We start from the raw sequence: 21,354 nt of genomic DNA, 5'->3' as shown, positions 1-21,354 counted from the left end.
CAATTCACAGAAGGAAAAAAATGGCTATTATTTTTTCAAAAGCTTAATCTACTCATCAATAAAATGGAAATGAGGTATCATTTAAATCTTTCCCACTAGTTAAACTGGCAGCTATTAAGAAAATCGACAATTGGGGAAGCAAATGGGTGGCTCAGTGGGTTGAGCCTCTGCCTTCAGCTTGGGTCATGATCTCAGGGTCCTGAGATGGAGCACCGTTTTGGGGGATCTCTGCTTGGCGGGGAGCCTGCTCCTCACCCCCCGCCTGCCTGTCTGCCTACTTGTGATCTCTGTCAACTAAATAAATAGATAAAATCTTTTTTCTTAAATAGATAAAATCTTAAAAAAAAGAAAGAAAGAAAGAAAACTGACAGTTGGCAACTACATAAATTGAATTCTCAAGCTACAAATGTTAAGTAGACAACCTTCTTGGAGGCAGTATGGTAATGAATGCCAAATTTTAAGTATGAATAACAACTACAAGGATATGATCACACAAGTGGATGAAGATAAATATTAACTGTCTTCTTAAAAAAATTTATTTTTAAGGAATCTCTAGACATAATGTGGGGCTCTAACTCACAACCCTGAGATCAAGAGTCACAAGCTCCACTGACTGAGCCAGCCAGGAACCCCTTAAATAATTTTCTAAAACAGGAAAGTTGAAAAGTAACTGAAACATTCATTTAGAAGATGGTTAAACTTCAATATTGCAATATTATACAGCCATTTAAAAAAGTATGTACAGGGGGTGCCTTGGTGGTGCCGCTGGTTAAGCATCTGACTCCTGGTTTTGGCTCAGGTTGTGATCTTAGGGTCATTACACTGAGCCTTGCGTGGGCTGTTCTCAGTGCAAAGTCTGCTTGAGATTCTCTCTCCTTCTTCCTCTGCCCATCTCCCCACACACCTGCAGGTGCGCATGCACATACACACACACGCCAATAAATCTTAAAAAAAAAAAAAATCCAACAACAACAGTATGTACTGACAAAGAAAGGTGTGTAGTACATACAGAAAAGTTTTTAAAAAGCAAGTTACAGAAGAGTGTGTACTGTGTCATTCCATTTAAATATGAACATATAAGTCTGGAAGTACAGCCACCAAATTATCCAGAAGGGTGATAAAGAACTATTCACTTGCTTCTCTAATCTAGAAACAAGTTCATTTTAGGAAAAATCTGACCACCTAGGGATTTCTGGGTGGCTCAGTCAGTTAAGCATCTGCCTTCAGCTCAGGTCATGATCCCAGGGTCCTGGGATTGAGCCCCACATCGGGTTTCCCGCCTGTCACTCCCCCTGCTTGTGCCTGTGCTCACAGTATCTCTCTCTCTCTGCCAAATAAATTTGTTAAAGTATATTTTAAAAAATCTAAAAAAAAAAAAAAAACAAAAAAAACCCACAAACCAAAAAACTAACCACCTACAGTGAGCTTACTTTTGCCCCTCATAAAAAAGTGAACAAGCGGGACTCCATGTGGGCTATAGTTTTTGAAATGGCTTAATCGGTCCTCAAAGTTTGGTGTCATCTTGCCAGCTGGGATATTGCAAAGCCACTGCAGTATGATCAAGAGCCAAAGAAAGCCAAAATATGAAAGGATCCTGAGGATAGCCAATGCATTACTCTCATCTTTCAGAAGTGCAAATGGAAGCTTGGTAACTTACCTAGAGAGCCATACTGTGGCCCTGCTTAAAGAAGTCTCCAAAATCCTACTCTTCTGGCCTACTGATTTCAAACAAAAAAACGTGAAGAATTTACAGGTATTTCTTTTTTTCAGCCAGAGAACACAACAGATGCACACACACATACACACACCCCAAAAGCCACTTGGAGAATGTATTTTCATTCTCTCTTTCAAACAATTAAGGAAAATAGATAAATTAGTTTAGTATCTACCCTGAAGCCCCTCTCCTAGGGTAGGGTAGAAAACATATATAAAATGTGTATAAGACACATATATGAAATTCGAATAACAGGCATTCAGTGAAAGCTGAGGAAAGTATGGGCTGAAGTGACCAACAAAAAGCTTTAAAAATTGAGCTGGTGGGGGCACCTGGATGGCTCAGTGGGTTAAGCAGCTCCCTTCTCAGGTCATGATCTCGGGGTCCTGGGATCGAGTCCCGCATCGGCTCTCTGCTCAGCAGGGAGCCTGCTTTCCTCTCTCTCTCTGCCTGCCTATCTACTTGTGATCTCTCTCTGTCAAATAAATAAATAAATAAAATCTTTAAAAAAAAAATTTGAGCTGGCGGTACCTGAGTCAGGCAGGATGCCAAAAGACAACACAGAATGAAGGGAAGTGGCAGGAACCAAGCTGAAGGAAATGGGGCAACAAAGTGTGGTATGAAACAGGTAAGTAAAACAACTTCGGGTTAAGTAAAACAATACAGGGTGTGCGTCAGAGAAAGGACAAAACCAGGAAGACAAGCCAGAGGTGGAATGTGGAGGTACATACCAACGGCAATAGAAAACCAAGGGTTCTGCAGGCAGGGAAGGTAAAGAACCGAAGGAGTATTTTTAAGACTATCTGATAGTACCTTACAAGGAGGACTGCAGGGGTGGGGGTTGGAGTGGGTGGTAGGGGTGAGAAATCAGTAAATCTATAGGTTTGTAGGTTTCCAACACTGAAAATGTGGAAGGCAAGGGACCTCTCAGACTCAATTGTTTCTTTCACACCTAGTTCTGCAAAGGGTATTTTGGAGGCACTTAAATTGAGATTATCACACATCACTTAAAAGAAACATGTCCTAGGATGGAAAGGTGATCTGTGAGTAAGGCAACTTTTGTATCCTTTTCTGCATTTAAACTGCCAGCAACAATCTGCAAATGAGCCACTCCGTTCTCCAAGAGCTATTACTACAGGCAAGTCACTGTAAAACTCACCCTAGTTCCCAAATATTTCCAACTGTGTGCTTTCCAGGTCCACAACAGAATCACACTCCTTAGTTTCTTGTATGGTATGACTCATTCTAGCCAGTGAGCTGTAAGCCAACGTGACGCGTCATCCTGGGCTGGAACATTGAACTGCAGGAGCAAGACCCCCCAGTAGTTTTCACTCCGCGGAGACACCCAGCAACGGTCCATATCGTGGCTGCTCTTTCATCTGAAGAAGGAATGATGCAGAGCCCCTGGAACACTCACGCTGCACACACTGGGTGTGTGCAGAAAATAAAGCTAAGGGGCTTTCAACCGTTTTGAGGTTACTTGTTGCTGCAGAGTAGCCTTACCTATTCAGTCTCATACTGCTGGAAAAATGACTGCCTGAAAACTTGTATTTCAAAAAGAAACAATAATCAAAGCATCTTTCTTTTATTTTTTAGAAGATTTTATTTGAGAGAGAGAGAGCAAGAGAGAGCACAAGCAGGGGGCGGGGCTAAGAGAGGGAAGCAGGCTCCCCACTGAGCAGGGAGCCCACTGTGGGGCTTGATCCCAGGACCCTGGGATCATGACCTGAGCTGAAGGCAGACGCTTAACCAACTGAGCCACAAACCATCCTTGCTCAAGAAAAACAAAAACAAACAAACAAACTCTTAAATAAAACTGAACAATATAATTTACACTGACCTTCCAGATGTGATGTTATTTTTCTCACCACTATTAGGGTTAAAGAAATATCTGACAACTTGGAATATGGAGCACCAATCCCACTGCTGGCCTCCATGATACTGAGCACTTCCTTTTGGGTCATTTCCTCATCTGGAAAGAGATAGTCACAACTCATATGCTGCTTCGATTGAACTCTAAGTGAAGCTTAAACAAGGAAATTGCTGATCTCCCTAAGAGACTGATTATATATAGGCTCTGTTCCATGCATCAGTCATGTGGGGTGGAAGGGGAAAACAAAAAACAAAAAAACTAAGGCAACTTTTACAAAGAAGCAAGTTCCTGGGAAAGCAATTCCTGTTGAGAACGTTGTAGTCCAGCCCAATAGATACATGACTGTGCCGTGCCCCAATGCTCTCAAGCTTTCTAAAAGCAGGTACCAAAGCAAGCGGAGTCTTTAGCCAGGTACCTGGATGATGGGTTTCTTTTTCCTTCTTTTTCTTTTCTTTTCTTTTCTTTTTTTTTTTTTTTGGTAAAACTGACTGGAAAGCAGATAGCTAGTATAACAGTTACACAGAACTATTCTCAACAGCTGAAAGTTTGTTTCTTTTTAAAATATTTTATTTATTTATTTGACAGAAATCACACAGAACTATTCTCAACAGCTCAAAGTTTGTTTCTTTTTTAAAAGATTTTATTTATTTGACAGAAATCACAAGCAGGCAGAGAGGCAGGCAGAGAGGGAGGCAGAGAGAGGAGGAAGCAGGTTTCCCGTTGAACAGAGGACCCTGGGATCATGACCTCAGCCGAAGGCAGAGGCTTTAACCCACTGAGCCACCCAAGGGCCCCATCAACAGCTCAAAGTTTTTGCTAGCAACCCTAACTTATCTCCAGCATTTACCTAGTAAAATAAGTTGTCCATAAAGTAAGAGGAACCCACAATGGGTTGGCTGGCTCAAGAGGAAAACCAAACTGTTTTTTCTCCATCCCATCCCTCCCAAGCCAACTATTAATTTGTGTTAAAGACACTTCTGAGGAAGTACCTCTTTGAAGGCTTAAACACATTTGTATTTGAATCCTACCCAGTCCCACTAATCTCTCAAAATGTATTTCTCTAGGTAAATTATAACATCAAAGTCATTCCTTTTTTTTTTTTTTTTTAAAGATTTTACTTATTTATTTGACAGAGAGAGATCACAAGTAGGCAGAGTGGCAAGCAGAGAGAGAGAGAGGAGGAGGAGGAAGCAGGTTCCCTGCCAAGCAGAGAGCCCAATGCGGCACTCGATCCCAGGACCCTAAGATCATGACCCGAGCCGAAGGCAGAAGCTTAACCTACACTGAGCCACCCAAGCGTCCCCATTCCTTATTCTTAACTGGGGTACCACCTGCCTTACTCATTAGGGGTCATGAGGTTCAAGTGAAAGGATAATGTCCTATCCTAGCATTATGGGGTGAAGGATCACTTCGTTAAACATAAACTCTTCAAGAAGGCACTGGAGTGCCTCCCCTCCCCCATTCCATCTGGCCCCCAAACATACAGTCATTCCCAATTTGGAGATATTGCAGCTTCTCCATCTGCCTTAGCATTTCCCTACCTCCATTCATTTGCTTATGCCATTCCCTCCAACTATAATGGGTTTCCCAAGTCTCCTCTCCATACCAAAACTTCACTCCACACCGGCCTAACCCCAGCCCTTTGAACACTTCTAGCATTTTCTTTAAGCTATTTTTACGGCTCTCATCCGCTTTGTTTTTACAATTATTCCTAAACCTCCAGTGATCTTTATTTTATGCTCCCTATAGCTGCCAGCAGTGTTTTCTTATACTAGACAATAAAAATCTGTCAAATGAATACAGAACACAGTTTAGCATTCAGGAAAGCTCTACATATTAATCACTGGCCCAGAAGCATAACTTACATGCTACAAATAGTAACTTACTGTGCAAAGTTAGAACTGGTGGGAAAAAAATTAAGTTTACTGAGGAATATTTCAAGATCCATCTTAGAATGATTTATCCCTGCCCCCCCAGAAGTTTGGAGGGTCAAGGGTAAAATCATGTAATATTATTGTCCCCAAACACAGGTCTATAGCATATGTACAAAAAAGCTCAAGATCACTCAGCCAGAAAGCTATTGGTCAAACACCAATATCTAAATGGCCAGTCAGAACATGCAAACAGGCCTATTTCTAACATGTGTATGAAGGAATCCAGTATTTTAAGAACTCAAGTGTCAGATCAAAGAAGAGTCTGAATGAAGGTAACGTTTATTATGGCTAGATTTATATCCCACAGATGATACTTTTGGGCCAATTCCACCACCAGGAATGGATCCAGATTATAAATGCAAAAACTAATCCACCAAGGGCAACTACAGAGGACTAACTACTCACTGGACTGAAACCATTCTGCTTTTCTAACCCTATGAGGTTTACAAGACATTTACAAGAGGCTGTCTCAAACTGTAACATACTTGGCTGTAGAAACAACTTCTCTACTCCCTCAAGGACTGCCTACACTGGTAACTGAATGCGGCCATTAAAAAAAAATGGGTTCCTACCAGAGGGGCAAAAAAATGAAAAAGAAGACAAGTGTTAGCAAAGACATGGGAGTATGTGGAATTCTCAAATGCTGCTAGTGGGAGCATAAGCGGCTGCAACAATAGCATAACCAACAGTATCTGCCAGGGCGTTAACAGACACCGGGATGGGATGAAGTGAATCCCTGCCAAACTCATACACTGAAGTCTAAGTCCCATTTCTTCAACATGTGACCACCTTTGGAGACAGGGCCTTGAAAGATGGGACTGAGGTTAAATGGGGGGTCATGAAGGTGAGCCCTGATCAGTATGACTGATGTTCTTCTAAGAAGAGACTAGGACACAGACGGGTACAGAGGACAGAACATGGGAGGACATAAAAAGACGCCTATCTACAAGCTAAGAAAAGAAGTCTCAAAACAAATCAACCTGACCAACACTTTGAACTTGAGCTTCCAGCTTCCAGAAATATGGGAAAATAAATTCATTTTGGTTAAGCCACTCAGTCTGTGGTATTTGTTACAGTAGCCCCAGCAAAACAATACAGATACATACCCTAAAACTCAGCCTTTCCACTCCTCGGATTCACATAATAGAAGTGTGTACATGTATCAGTCAGACAGACACAAGAACATTCATACAGCATAATTTTAACAGCCACAAATTAAAAGCTACCCATATAAGCATCAATAAATTAATAAATACATTATGGTATACCACCTAATGGAATATTTCTGGGCAATGAAAATGGAGTTTACAACTGCACTCTATACAAAATCTCACGAACAACAGATCAAAAAACCAGACACAGAAGGATACAAAGTGTGTAACGCTACTTACACGAAGTCCAAATCCAGCAAATCACACTGGTGATTTAATAGTGTTAAAAAAAATCAGACTCATTACCCTGGAAGGAGGGGAGGATAACAACTTGAAGGAGGCACAAGAAGGCTTCTAAGTTTATAAAAATTCTCCAAGTTCACTTATTTGTGTGCTTTTCTTTCTTTTGTTTTGTGTGTGTGTGTGCTTTTCTTAAGTATGTTCTACTTCATATTCAAAGTTTACTCACAAACAAAAATGAAAAATTACTTAAAAATAAGGGCACCACTATACTTGTCTAGTGTCACCATGCCAAATAATTTTTTTCTTTTTTTTTTTTATTTGACAGAGATCACAAGTAGGCAGAGAGGGAGGCAGAGGCAGGGGGTTGGAGCAGGGAGTGGGGGGTAAGCAGGCTCCCTGCTGAGCAGGGAGCCCAATGCTGGGCTCCATCCCAGGACCTGAGCCGAAGGCAGAGGCTTAACCCACTGAGCCACCCAGGCACCCCAAGTAACTTCATTCTTGAACTGAATGCATCACGTTCTTTACCTGTTGTCATTAAACATCTGAAAAAACACAACTAGTCTCATGATCCCCAGCTTCCTATCCCTTTATGAGAGATTCCACAGGTCAAAGACGCAAGACTGTTCAGCTTCCCCCACCACTGTTAAATTCCCACACCATATTTTATTCAACTTCACAAAACAAAGATATTAAAGTATACATTCACAGGAAGAAAACAACCAGTTAACACAATGTCTTCCTGTGGATAGTGAATTGATTTTTTTTTCTTTCTACTTCTGTGTTTCCTTAGTTTTTTTTTCTTAAAAAGAACAGACTTGTTAAAAAAAAAAAAAAAAGAACTTCTTTAATCATCAGCAAAAGAGAAATGTCATTTTATTTTATTATTTATTTTATTAAAGATTTATTTATTTATTTGAGAGAAGAGACAGGGAGCGAGCACATGCATGTGGACACAAGCAGGAGGAAGGGAGAGGGAAAAAATCCTAGAGCAGACTCCCTGCTAAGCGCAGAGCCTGACACGGGGCTCTATCCCAGGACACCAAAATCATGACCTGAGCCAGAAATCAAGTTGGCCACTTAACCTACTGAGCAATCCAGGCACCCGAGAAATGTAATTTTATTTTATTTTTTTTTTAATTTTTTAGAAAGATTTTATTTTTATTTATTGGACAGACAGAGATCACAAGTACGCAGAGAGGCAGGCAGAGAGAGAGGAGGAAGCAGGATCCCTGCTGAGCAGAGAGCCTGATGCAGGGCTCGATCCCGGATCCCTGGGATCATGACCTGAACCAAAGGCTGAGGCTTTAACCCACTGAACCACCCAGGTGCCCTGAGAAATGAAATTTTAAATAAAACGTAGTAGGTAGTGTGTGACTGGCTCAGTAGGAAGAGCACGAGACTCTTGATCTTGGGGTTGTGGGTCCTAGCCCCATGGTCAGTACAGAGATAACAAAAACATAAAACTTTAAAAAAAATAAATAAATGGCAGTGGAAGAGAGGCGCCTGGGTGACTCAGTGGTATTTCAGCTCTGCCTTCAGCTCAGGTCCTGATCTCAGGGTCCTGGGATCGAAAGCCCTGCGTCCGGCTCTCTGCTCAGCAGGGAGCCTGCTTCCCTCCTCTCTCCCCCTACCTTTCTGTCTACTTGTAATCTTTGTCTGTCAAATAAATAAATAAAATCTTAAAAAAAAAAGGCAGTGGAAGAAAAATACATTTTTTTTTACAAGGAGTCAAATGCTAAGATCTTTAAAGGCATCATGTACAATCAAAAAGGCAGAATGGTGCATTAGAAATAGCTATGTGCGGCGCCTGGGTGGCTCAGTGGGTTAAGCCGCTGCCTTCGGCTCAGGTCATGATCCCAGGATCCTGGGATCGAGTCCCGCATCGGGCTCTCTGCTGAGCGGAGAGCCTGCTTTCCTCTCTCTCTCTCTCTCTGCCTACTTGTGATCTCTCTCTGTCAAATAAATAAATAAAATCTTTAAAAAAAAAAAAGAAAAAAAGAAATAGCTATGTGTTGGGGCGCCTGGGTGGCTCAGTGGGTTAAGCCTCTGCCTTCGGCCTGGGTCATGGTCTCAGGGTCCTGGGATTGAGCCCCACATCAGGCTCTCTGCTCAGTGGGGAGCCTGCTTCCCCCTCTCTCTGCCTGCTGCTCTGTCTACTTGTGATCTCTCAGTGTCAAATAAATAAATAAAATCTTAAAAAAAAAAAAAAAAGAAATAGCTATGTGTTTCAGCAGACATAGATTAACATTCTAGCAGCTGGACCACCTGAGGACCCAGAACTAGCTCATGCAGAAAAACAGAAAAGGCTACTACCCTCTCAGCATACAGAGATGCTGTGTGGACCAAATGAAATCCTATGTGAATGGTAAGCACTACACAAACACCAAAAAGCATTTAAAGACAAATACCATGTAAGAAGGTTTTCTACAAAATGTTAATACTCTTTAACAACCGTCAACTGAATGGCAGAGGTCACAGGACTTAAGAGTGGCTGTGAACTTGTGGGCTATCCAGATGACCCAGAGTTATTTCAGATCTGTAAGTACACAGAGCACTGTTGGTAGACTGACCAAATACATATGTTAGAGGCACTACTTTTTATAAAGTCTGTGCTATTACAACTGGGTTTTTATTTTTTCTTTCTTTTAAGATTTACTTGACAAAGAGACAACAAAAGAAGGAACACAAGCAATGAGACTGGGAGAGGGAGAAGCAGGCTTCCACCCAAGCAGGGAGCCTGATGTGGGGCTCGTGGGGCTTGATCCCAGAACCCTGGCATCATGACCTGAGCCAAAGGCAGACGCTTAATGACTAAGCCACCCAGGCGCCCCTACAACTGGGTTTTTAAAAAGTTAATTCGTATTGGCTTTATCATACATTCCCAAATTACTCCAATTAAAAGCTCACCAAATGGAAATAAACTTTAGATCAAAACTGCATACAAAAATTAGAAACCAACGATAACTATTTAGCTCACAATGTAATTTTTGAAGGATTACCGAACTGAGCTGGGTAACTCCAGGAAAGAGAGCAGCAAGCACAAGCCATCTTTACTTGCAGGGTCAGGGAGAACAGAGACGCTTTTTCACCATGTCTGGCAGCAGTCACACAAGCAAGTTCATTTTGAGAGCCAAGTGAGGTTACAGAATTCCTAACATTGCCCAGGTCCCCAGGCTTCCCTTAATATGCTTCTTTGGATTTGCTCTGCCCTGACAGCAAGCAGTCCAAGTCCACCAGGAAACGGACAACAAAATCAGCTAGACTGAACTCCACGGCAGTGATGACATCACCAAAACAGCCCAGTAGAGGCTTGAGGTCCCCTGCATTAAAGTACAGCATCCTCAGGCAAATGAGCAAGGCCAACACTGTATGTCACCACTGGAACCAACTCCCAAGCTTTCTTCCTCCCCCACAGAGACATTTTGCAAGTAGCTATTCTTAAATTTGTTTTTGAAATCACAGCCTGAGTACTAAAATTGAAACTAGTCAGAGGCACTGCTGAAAAGCCTGCTCTGATTTCACCCACCACACATCATTTTTACCTTTGATTCACAAGTCACACTGACCACAATCACCATTAAAAAGTTTTAAAACATTAATGCAAACTATTTCTCTGTGTTTTTTAGAAAAGGCAGAAAACAGAAGGGAGATGTGAGAACAAATAACTGAAGGGATCAACACGTTGTAAAATGTGTCTGCAGCAAACTGCAGATCCAGAAGCACAGATATCTACTAGATGGCACTAACCGATCGATGTTTGGTAACCCAGGAATGGATGGCTGAGAATAAAATGGCAAACTTACATGGGAGATAAGAGTCAGCAAGAAAGCCAGCAGCCGCAAGGCAGTATGTGTGGGGGGTGCTCATTTCTAGAGCTTCAGTCTCCTTCAGAGGATGACATCAGTACCAAGGGGAACCACCGGTTAGCCTTACTCAGGAGGATTCCTCCTCCTTACTCCCCAGAAAATCTTGCCTATAATTCTTAGTCCAGTATCTAGTCAAATACCCAGCCTTATTTGTTGTATCGAACAGATGCACAGTTACACAATTTGACCACAAAAGTAACAGCAAACATGTCAAATTTCAGAAAGGAACAGTGCATAGGAAGACTATCATAAGAGTGTGGTCTCGGTTTGCTACCCCTTTGCACAGAAAGGCTAATACCAAATGTAAGGGTAGAAATGATATTAGTACAATTCTCTTTGGAGATTTATTAGAAGCTAATCAAATAACCAAAACCTTCTGCTTCACTTGGTGGTGGGGTCTGGAATCAGATTCAAAGCCATACTTTACTATAAAGCAATGTTCTTTGATTATGGGATTTGGGGGCTTAGGCCTGGTTGGCACAAACAAAACAAGCAAATGCCCAAGTGATTGTTAACAATTACCTGGAGAGACAGACTACACAACTATTTTTAGAGTGCTTTCTCCTACATTCCACCCTTCCATTTGTTTACTCATGCACTTCTACCACGAACACAAAACTCATCTCCTTTTAAAGGGGAGCCAGAGCAGTTGCACAAGATGCAGCAGCACAGGGCTTTATTTAGTAAAATACTGGCATTATAACTGGTGGGCACTATATTAAACTTTCATCATCAGCTGAAGGAAAAAAAAAATCCAGCATGCCAAATGTGCCTTTGCTCAAACAACACCGTAATAGCAGCAAATATCTGCAGTGTCAAATAGCAATGACATGAACTCCCTCAAGTGAACAACAAAACACCACTAGAGCCAAAGGAAAAACTAGTGTTGAAGGTTTCTCTTCCAAAGACAAGATCAATTTGAAACTGTAACATTATCTTCCATACTCTCCACAGCAAACCATACAAATGCTGTTAAATTAACAAAGCCGTCAAGTTGGCTTCAAGAGTCTGGTGTTCTACAAGACTGCCTACTATGGATTCACTTGCTGAGATGAGAAACAACTCCTCTTTCCAAAAGCCTCAGGTTCTTCCACCAAGCCATTCCACAACAGAATTCCTGGCTGTGATCACACACCATTTTTAAATTCCTTTAGGACGATAACCACACCTACGTCCCTGACTCAATAAGCAGTAATGTCTAAGAAATGGTAGATGCTCAAAACATCTCAATGAATGAAAAGGTGCTCATCATTACTCTCCTCTCTAAATTCAAACATCATGTAAGACTACCATACTATTTACTCAAATATATCAGTTTAGGTAGAACAGTTAAAAAAAAAGAAATTAGAATACAAGAGGGTTGGGAGGACTAAGCTTAAGCGTGGATGGTATCTTCAGAAGTATTCACAACTCACCTTCCAGTTCTTAGACTCAAATCTGAGCAAACTCTCCCAAGTCTGAAGAGAAACACACTAATAGGAGACTCTATTAATCCATAGATGAGAAGTCATGCGGCTAATCAGCTGCTTAAGTCACAAGGAAGAGACAAGAGCCTGTTCTTTTGGAATCCAAAAGAAGACAGAGTATTTTCAACAGGAAAGAACTAACTGGCCAGATACTCATGTACTAAGGTTTTAAGAAAGGTTCACATGGCAGGATTGGCAGGCATAATTCGTTTGACAAAACATTTACGTAACAACATTTTTCAGACCTCATTTAAGCACTTTGCTAAAACTGTAGAGCATCTAATATTAGCACTACACTACACAAAAAACCTGTGTTAAAAGTCACAACCGCAAATGGAATACCTCATGATTTTAAGGTAGAACTAAGGTGGCTGTAAGGTAAAAGCAGAGCATTTCAAATAGGATCACTAGAAACAAAGGAGGCACAGAGAGGAAGACACTGGGTGGCAAAAGACAGATCACAAACTTCAGGAGCATCGGAAAGCAGTGCTACCCGGAGACCAGTCGAGTACAGTACTCCGGAATCTGACTGCCTCAGCTTGAACCTTCGCTACTTAACTTAGTTACCTGTGTGACCCTGGCCAAACAACTTAATCTCTCCGTTCTTTAACAATAATGGTACTTCAAAGGCTGTTCTGAGCCTTAAACGTAAAACTCCTTGCAGTGGTCTTGCCACGCTGCCGAGACCAACCAGCGCTCAAATGTTTGCTATTATTCTTCTCAATTTTCCACTCTTAACGAAAGAAACACTTGACATCAAGCTTTAAGGCAGTAAGAAGTCCCTCAACGCGGTGGAGACCAAACCCCATCTTTCCCCCGGTAAGTTTGAAAACTTCCTTCGGGATCTACCACAACAGACTTAAGACAAAAAGCTCCCTGTCTCCCGGAGCCAGAGGCGTCTCACATGTATACAAGTGCTTGGGGCGAGCCCAATGCACGTGACCTGACTCACTGCCTTGACTCAGTTGCCTTCGGAGAACCTCTCTCACTAACAGGGTCAGGCTGTTCACTGAAGATACAGATGGGAACGTGGCTCAGCCCTGGGCGCCTGTTAGCAAGGCCCGCGCGATCCGGGGCGCCCGGGCTAGCGTCCCCAGGCAAGGCAGCGGGCGGGGTCGACTCCGACAAACTCCGGCTCGCTGCTCCAAGGGACTCAGCCCAATAGCGCGTCCCGCAGCGGCGCAGGCCCCCAGTGTCCAGAGGCCACCCAAATCAGAAGACCCTCCGGCTTGGTTCTTGACGCTACCAGCAAACGAAGCGTCCCGGACCGCCAATCTGCGGTCGGCAACCCGGCCAGAGGTCACACCCGAAGACCTCTGACCTCCCCACGGCCGGGTGCGGTCCGGGCCTGCTCTTGGGCCTTGCGGAACGCAGGGTTTCCCCGCGAGGCCTCGCTGGGCCTAGAGCTTGCCCAAGATAGGGACGACGCGAGGCCCGGGCGACCGAGAAGCTGAGGAGGGGGATGGGGCCAGGCCACCCGCCAGGCTGGGCCCGCTGCTTACCGCGGCCGCTCCGCTTGGGGCTCCGGGCCGGGTGCGTCGCTAGGGCTCCCGCCGAGGAGGAAGTACAAGGGAGGACAGGGGCTAAAGAGAAGTCCAAGTTCCGGTTCCAGCGGACTCCTCGGCACTCCCCAAGCCTTCAACGCCGCCGCTGCCGCCGCCTTGGGCTTTATGGCCAAGACTCCGGCTCCGCTCCCACTTCCGCCACCGCCGCCGCCCCGAGCGGAAGTACTTGTCACGAGACTCTCGACGCCTAGAGTGCGGGGGAGGAGCCCCGCCTCAATCTTGCGTCACGTTCCGGCCGCTTTGGGGCTGAGCCTGGATCACGTGGCACAAACATGTCTGCCCCCAATTGGTTGTTGCCATCTTTGAGGCTTGTACAATGAGAAGAACGGCGCCATGTTGAATCCGCGCACGGCTGTCTCAGCCGTCTCAGCTGTCTCCCCTTTCCCTCCCACTCCCGCGTTCCCCCAGAATAATGAATGCCGGGGAAGAGAGGACGAGAGCAAACTGGCTCTTAAAGTACTGTCCCTCTGCAGAAGGCACCGATCAGTCAACTAAGTAGTCCTACTGTGTGCCTTGAGCTCTTCAGAATCAACGAAGCTTGCATGCTCTAGGCGGAGACTTTCTCAGGGGGAGGTCTCTAAGCGGTGGGAGATAAAAGAGTGGTTATTTGACAAACTTACATTGGGTTGAGGAAGAGTACCCATATTTGCTGAGCCCCTACCAGGTCCCGGTAGTACACCTTTGGAACATCTCCGTTTGTCCTTAATCACTTAAGGAAAGATTATTTTCACCATTTTGCAAATACGGAACAGAGACCCGCTACAAGTGGGTTGGACTTTGCTCACACAGTGGTAGGATGAGATGTGAAGGAGGTTGGATGTCAATGTGCATGATCTAGTCGACTGATAATGTACTAATTGTGTAACAGAGTGACGGAGACATGGAGGTGAATGAGACGTTGGTCTGGTCTAAGTAAATGGAAAACCAGCGTAATTCAACTAACATGAGGTTCCTCCTTAGCGAGTCACAGATGCACCAGGTGGAGTTGTCTCACAAAGTAAATTTATTTGCAGCAAATAAGGAGATCGCTGGGGAATAACTTAAAAATCCGTGGCTCCTAGAGCAAAGGGGAATGGATTCTTTTTATTTAGGGTTAGGATGACTATTTAGATAGGGGAGCCTTGTCATCTTATGTTAGAGGCAGGCAAAAGGAGGTGCATGTGCCTTAAGGAAACATGCCTATACATACATGGTATGTTATGTATATGAAGCCTTGTGCTCCTCCTTGGGTGGGGACTTTACTATTAAAATGAGGTTAAGGGTAAGTCTTACCTCATTTTACCACTCCATGGTCCATCTGCATACCTATGAGTAGGGGGATAAGTTCAAACTGGTCTGGGTGGTCTGGGCAGTTATTATTGCCGTTTGTTTGTGTTTGTTTGTTTTTTAAAGATTGTATTTATTTGACAAAGGGAGAGAGAGTGCACACAAGTAGGCAGAGTGGCAGGCAGAGGGAGAGGGAGAAGCAGGCTCCCTGTTGAGTGGAGAGCCAGATGTGGCTTGATCCCAGGACCCTGAGCTAAAGGCAGATGCTTAACTGAGCCACCCAGGTACCCTGACTGAGGGGTATTTGGGTTTCCATCAGGGAATGTTATGCCCCTCAGGTCTTTTGCCTGAGTTAAAAGATAATGGTGGGGGGGGGAGATAAGCTGGAAAGAAGAGTCTAAGGGAAAATGTGGGACAATGAGTACAACAAGCTGGTAGGCAGTAAAGGTCAGGCTTTGGAGTTCAGCTGGTGACAAGAGCTCAAGACTCCCTGAGCTTAGAATCAAAGATGAGGCAATAAAAACTGTACACTATAGAGCTCTTAAGAGGGTGGGATACCCTATCAAAGACCTGCCCCATCCAAACTCATTAAGATCAACTCAGAACTTTATCTCCATCTTCAACAACATACTCTTCTCATAGTCTTTTCCTGTCTTGGTTCATGAAAACTTCATTCTTTCAGTTGCTCAGTCCAGAAAACTTTGGAACCATTCTTGTCTCTGGTAGCAGATTGAATAGTGACCTGTAAAAAGATAAGCCTAAATCCTGGAACTTGTGGATGTGACCTGATTCAGAAAAAGGGCATTTGCAAATGTGATTAAGGATCTTGAGATGAGAGCATCCTGGACTATTCAGGTGCATCCTACATCCAATGACAAGTATCCTTAAAAAATACACACAGAGAAAAGAAGTCCCTGTGAAGATGGAGTCAGAGATTTGAGTGAATAGCCACAAACCAAAGAATGCTGACAGACCAGAAGCTGAAAAGGACCAAAAAAGGGGGCGGGCGGTTGATTTTGAGTTTTCTATTTGAGGTCTAAGAGAGAATACATTTCTGTTGTTTGAAGCCACCAAGCTTGTGGTGATGTCTACAGCAGTTCTGGAAAATGAATTTAACTTCCTTCTGTCTTGTGCCCCTCATCTACAGCCTTCAAAAGAGATTCAGAACATGGATACTTCTTACTATCTCTGCCATTACCACCTGGTCTCAACCTCCATCATTTCTCCCCTAGAGTACTGCAAAAAATCTTGGTTTCCTGCTCCCACATCACTTCTTACCATTTCTTAACACAGCAGCCAGGGTAATTCTATAAAAATGTCAAACTGTCATTCTCATGGTCAAACTCTTCCCATAAATCAGACTAAAACTAAAAGCTTTGACCCCCAAATACCTCTCTGGTATTCTCCTTCTAATATCCCCTCAGATCAGCCTGTTAAAACTATACTAGTTTATGAAGAGAGAAGGCACACATTTAACTCAGGCCTTTACACTTGCATTTCTTTCCATCTAGAAAACTCTTCCCCTAGATACCTGTATGGCCACTCCCTCACTTTTCTCAGGTCTTGACTTAAATGTCATCTTCTCAGTGAGAATGTCCTTTCCTATTGAAAATGAAAGTTCCTTTTCCTATCAACACTTAGACACAAAACACCACTTGCTATTTTTCTGCTTGTCTTTTTTTTTTTTTAAGATTTATTTATTTGAGAGAGAGAGCGAGAGGAAGGGCAGAGGGAGGGAATCTTCAAGCAGACTCCCCGCTGAGCCTGGAGCCAGATGCAGGGATAGATCCCATGACCATGAGATCATGACCTAAGCTAAAACCAAGAGTCAGACACTTAACTGACTGAGCCACCCAGGTACTTTCTTTGTTTCTTTATATTGTTTACTTGCTTATTGCTTGTCTCTCCCACTAGAATGGCAGTTCCATAAGGGCAGGCACTTTTGTCTTGTTTCACTCATCCCTGATCCCTAGAACAGTGCTGGGACACAATAGGTGCTCAATGAGCACCATTTGCAGAGTCTTCAGGGGAATGAAACTTGAAAATCATCTCAAAGACCAAGAATTATGGAAATTCCACCCCATTCTGCAGCCATACAAAATGATAGGTTTGAAGATAAGCAATTAGAGAACACAGGAAAAGGCAAAGCCTCTCTGCCTTCTAAGAGAGGCTGACTGAGAAAGCTATTCAGATGTAAATGTGGGCCATTTTTAAAAAAGATTTTATTTATTTGAGAGAGAGAGAGGGAGAGAGACCGACCAAACGGGGGAGGGGCAGAGGGAGAGGTAGACTCCCCACTGAGCAGGGAGCATGACTCAGGGCTTGATCCCAGGATTTTGGGATCATGACCTGACCTAAAGGCAGATGCTTAAACAACTGAGACTCCCAGGTGGCTCCCCAAATGGACTGTTTCTTATGGAAAAGGAAAGATGACGCAGAAGAAACCCACAAGCCAAGAGGATAGAATCAAGAGCTGCAGAGAGGGCGCCTGGGTGGCTCAGTGGGTTAAGCTGCTGCCTTTGGCTCAGGTCATGATCTCAGGGTCCTGGGATCGAGTCCCACATCGGGCTCTCTGCTCAGCAGGGAGCCTGCTTCCTCCTCTCTCTCTCTGCCTGCCTCTCTGCCTACTTGTAATCTCTCTCTGTCAAATAAATAAATAAAATTAAAAAAAAAAAAAGAGCTGCAGAGAATATTCCCAGGGAGCAGGATTGTACCCTAATCAAAGAGCTGGCGGGACGCCTGGGTGGCTCAGTTGGTTAAGCAGCTGCCTTCGGCTCAGGTCATGATCCCAGGGTCCTGGGATCGAGTCCCACATCGGGCTCCTTGCTCGGCAGGGAGCCTGCTTCTCCCTCTGCCTCTGCCTGCCTCTCTGTCTGCCTGTGCTCACTTGCTCTCTCTCCCTCTGTCTCTGACAAATAAATAAATAAAATCTTTTAAAAAAAAAAAAAGAGCTGGCAATGTCTGTCTAACTGGATTTCAGAATTGCTATGGTTCAGTGATAAGTATGTGACTCCTGTTTTCCCCGTTTTTGGAACAGAAGTGTCTGCTCTGGGGACACCTGGGTGGTTCAGTTGGTTAAGCGTCCAACTCTTGTTTTCAGCTCAGATTGTGATCTCAAGACTGTGAGACTGAGTCCCGTGTCAGGCTCTGGGCTCAGCCAGAAGTCAGCTTGGGACTCTCTCTCCATCTCCCTCTGCCCCTCCCCCACTTCAAATAAATAAGGAAATTTAAAAAGGAAAAAAAATTGTCTGCTTTGGTTATCTCAAGCCTGTTAACTCTGTTAAGTTTCTGGAGAGCCAAAAACCTGTCTGTAGCTTACAGGTCTTCAGATCAAAAAGAATAGTACTCAACAGGCTTTCTTGAAGAATCATGCCTAATCTGTACCTGGACCTGATTTATAACATAAGATCCATTGTGAGCCAGTGATGTTTTGGAATGAGATGTTAAGGGTCCTTGGGAGTACCCTTATATATTTTTCATGTGGAAAGAATGTAACTAATTTGTGTCCAGAAGGTGGACAATGGTAGGTTAAAGATGGTGGTAAATTCTTTGCTCCTCCTTTGGGACATGGCATCTACTTCCCTTCCTTTCGAATTTGGGTTGAACTTCCTGACTTATTTGGCCAAAAGGATATAGCAGAAGTGATCATAAGAAGCTTTACAGTTTTGGGACGCCTGGGTGGCTCAGTGGGTTAAGCCGCTGCCTTCGGCTCAGGTCATGATCCCAGGGTTCTGGGATCGAGTCCCACATCGGGCTCCTTGCTCGGCAGGGAGCCTGCTTCTCCCTCTGCCTCTGCCTGTGCTCACTCGCTCTCTCTCCCTCTGTCTCTGACAAATAAATAAATAAAATCTTTAGAAGCTTTACAGTTTTCACCCAGCAGTCTTGAAATGCTCAGGCCGTAGAAGCTGCTCCTCAGGAAGCATTCTCAATGCTTTGTGAAGCCCAAACCATTACAGGTGTTCTTACCAACAGGCCCACCTGGGCCCCCAGCAGGCAGTCAACATTAATTGCCAGCCATGTAACTGTATCATTTGGGAGGTCCAGCCATGTTAAACTTCAAATGACTGTCGCCCCAATGAAAAGCTGACTGTCATCATACAAGAGACTCCAAGTGAGACCTACTCATTTGAGCCCAGCCAACCTTCAGAACCAAGAGAGGCTAATAAATTCTTATTTTAAGCTGCTATGTTTGGGGCTGCTTTGTTACACAGTGATAGAGAACCAAAGTAGGGCCTATAGAAAATGAAGGGGAAGGGAAGAGTTATATAAAAGACCTTTGGTAGAACAGGTTTGGGTTGGGGGAGACAGACCTCAGAGTTGTTAGTTAAGGGAATGATGACATGATGACAGCTATTTTAAGAGTGTTCCACTAAACTGGTGTCCTGCTGGCAGCAAGAGAGGAGGAAGCCCAAACTGGGACTGCACGTGAGGCGGCGTGGACAGGGAACGTCAGGGATTGTGACTCACTGATTTGTGCATAAAACTCATGTAGGAAGTTTGTCACATCAGTGGGACATGGATGGGAACTGGTACTATTTGATTGAGCTTGCAAGGTCAGAGAAAGAGAAGATCGGTGCCTGGAAGGTTCAAGGGAGGTTAAAGTGAAGTTAGGAGTGAGGAGTTCAGTTCCGGAAATACTGACTCAGAGGACCTCTCTGGAACATGTAAGTGGAGATGTGGTTGAGCCTGAGGCAGACAGGGGACAGTTAGCAATCTGGGTCCCTCAGTGTAGTCTGGGCTGACAATAGAGATTGGAGAGTGGTGATGGGTAGAATAAGATAGTCCATAAAAGAAGTCCAGGAGTGTTTTATTCTTTCAATAAACTATTTACTGAGAATCTCTCATGTGTTAAGCATTGTTCCATGCTAAGAACATGAGAAAAGTAAAGCTTCTCAAGATCCTTACTACTTTGTGTAGTAAACGACACATAAGTAAATACCCCCACACATAAAATTTCATTTAAATTTCCATCAAAGGGGGGCGCCTGGGTGGCTCAGTGGGTTAGGCCGCTGCCTTCGGCTCAGGTCATGATCTCAGGGTCCTGGGATCAAGTCCCGCATCGGGCTCTCTGCTCAGCAGGGAGCCTGCTTCCTCCTCTCTCTCTCTCTGCCTGCCTCTCTGCCTACTTGTGATCTCTCTCTGTCAAATAAATAAAAATAAAATCTTTAAAAAAAAAAAAGAAGTGATATTTAAAAAAAATTTTTTTTCCATCAAAGGGGAACTGGTTAATTAAGCCACAATACATCCAGTCAATGGAATACTATGCAACTATAAAAAAAAATGAGAGAATTCTCTATATGTTGATATGGAAATATATCTAAGATGTTATTAGTTGACAAAGCAAGATATAGAATTGCATATATCATAAGTTTCTTTTCTGGAGGGGGTAAGAGTGAAGGTAGAAAAAGAATTATACTTCAGCAAATAAAAAATGTGGTTAATCAGAGCAATTAGAATAAAAAATGAACCAACACATGCCCATCCCTGGGTGGTCTCTGGTCTCTGGTCCTCTTTGCCTGGAATGGCCCTACTACCATGGTCTTCGAGGCCCTACATCATTTGATTTTTATCTATTTTTCGTGGATTTATTCATGCAACAAGCCTAAGTTTGAGCACTTACTGTGTGGCAGGCACTGTTCTGAGCTCTGGAGAGAGAGCAGTGCACAAATTAGACAAAACCCCTGCCCTCGTGGAACTTAGGTTCTAGTGGCAGCCCCAGAATATAAACAATATAAATAAGTAAAATATATCGTATATTATTAGATGGTGTAAGTGTGATGGAGAAACACAAAACAGGGAAGCAGGGAGGCGAAGGCCCCTGCTCCAGCTAGTCTTCCTTTCTCCCCGATCAGTCAACCTACTCCTGCCACACTGGCCTTCTTACTTCTCAAATACATCAGACTTGTTCCACCATTGTCCTTCTTAGTTCTTCTGTCTCGACCGTTCCCCCTCTCCCCCACTCTCAAGATCTTGATATGGCTGTGTCCTTCCTGTCATTTCAGTCTCAATTCGGGTCCTCCTGGATCACCCCGTCAAATGTTATTTCCCAGTTATTCTTTGTCCTCCAACCTTGTGACATTGTAATATTTCCTCCATATCTTCTCTAGATGCAAGAGGAGGAGTGGGAGCTGTCTTCCAGCAACAGCTGTTTGCTATGGAAGTGGGAGAATAAACAGCTTTCTGCACCTGCTACAAATACAGCATGACAAATACTACATAAAGGAAACAAAGGAGGGGCGCCTGGGTCGCTCAGTGGGTTAAGCCTCTGCCTTCGGC

At 43.8% G+C, this 21,354-nt stretch overlaps 1 protein-coding gene and 1 pseudogene across 1 annotated transcript in view; both read right to left on the bottom strand.

The window, feature by feature from the left end:
• The window catches only part of RAB7A (RAB7A, member RAS oncogene family), a 73,970-nt gene extending 60,017 nt beyond the window's left edge, over positions 1–13,953 (bottom strand). The window contains exon 1 of the mRNA XM_044252889.1: positions 13,750–13,953. The gene's annotated coding sequence lies outside the window, so the exon portion shown is untranslated. The remainder of the gene's footprint in view (positions 1–13,749) is intronic.
• The window catches only part of LOC122910177, a 38,494-nt pseudogene continuing 30,970 nt past the window's right edge, over positions 13,831–21,354 (bottom strand).

Source organism: Neovison vison, chromosome 6 (genome assembly GCF_020171115.1).
Source record: "Neovison vison isolate M4711 chromosome 6, ASM_NN_V1, whole genome shotgun sequence".
Taxonomy (NCBI): domain Eukaryota; kingdom Metazoa; phylum Chordata; class Mammalia; order Carnivora; family Mustelidae; genus Neogale; species Neogale vison.
Note: the sequence above shows the minus strand (reverse complement) of the source record. Positions and strands in the feature narration are given on the sequence as shown.